The sequence below is a fragment of the Orcinus orca genome, chromosome 2, assembly GCF_937001465.1.
Source record: "Orcinus orca chromosome 2, mOrcOrc1.1, whole genome shotgun sequence".
Lineage (NCBI taxonomy): Eukaryota > Metazoa > Chordata > Mammalia > Artiodactyla > Delphinidae > Orcinus > Orcinus orca.
In genome coordinates, this window is record NC_064560.1 from 156,743,963 (window position 1) to 156,744,758 (window position 796).

The 796-nt window shown below is 45.9% G+C and overlaps 1 non-coding gene across 1 annotated transcript; it reads left to right on the forward strand.

Annotated features, from left to right (window-relative positions):
* The first annotated feature begins 472 nt into the window (after positions 1–472).
* On the forward strand, positions 473–544 carry TRNAK-UUU (transfer RNA lysine (anticodon UUU)). Its single transcript has one exon. It is a non-coding gene; the product is annotated as a tRNA-Lys (tRNA).
* Positions 545–796: the final 252 nt, after the last annotated feature.

Sequence of the window (796 nt, forward strand, 5' to 3'; positions counted from 1 at the left end):
CTTCCACCAGTTGATCTTGCTGCTTCCAGTCTTCCCTCTACCCACCCCTCGAATCCTCTTTCAGTCCATTCTCCCCATTGCATCCAGACGGATCACTGTGAAATGCATATTTGGTCACATTCTTCCCTTGACTATAACCCTGTGAATGTTCTTCATTTTTCTTAGACGAAAGGATTCCTGAACAAAGCTTAAAGAGCCTTCACAAGCTAGCCTCTGCTTCCTTCCTCAGCTTCATCTTGGAACACTCTTCCATCCTACACATCCATCCTCCAGTCACTCCAAATGTCTTTCAGTTCCCTCTTCTGCACCTCCTTTTTGACTGCCCGCCCACTTAACTGCACCAAAGTTGAGTTCCCACCTCCCATTCCTGCCACAGTGTGGGCTCTAGAATCGAAAGGACCATGTCTGTTTGCTCACCAATAAATGTATTTCAAGTGGATACAGTGATTTTTAAAGACAGGCTCATGGGAATTCCCTGGCAGTCCAGTGGTTAGGACTTGGCACTTTTGCTGCTGGGGCCCAGGTTCAATCCCTGGTTGGGGAACTACGATCCCACAAGCAGCGCAGCATGGCCAAACAAACAAACAACAACAACAGAAAAAACTGAGGCTCAGTTCCTTTCTCAAATTCAAATAGCTGGCTAATGGTAGACTTGGGAATCTGAAAAAAATCTGTATCTAAATCTAGTGCTTTTCTTACAGCAACAAGGTATCTCTCGTAGATGGGTGAGTGTGAGGCACTCAGCAATTCATTTCGGCTGCATCACAGCATGCACACAAGAGACAAAATGGGAAAA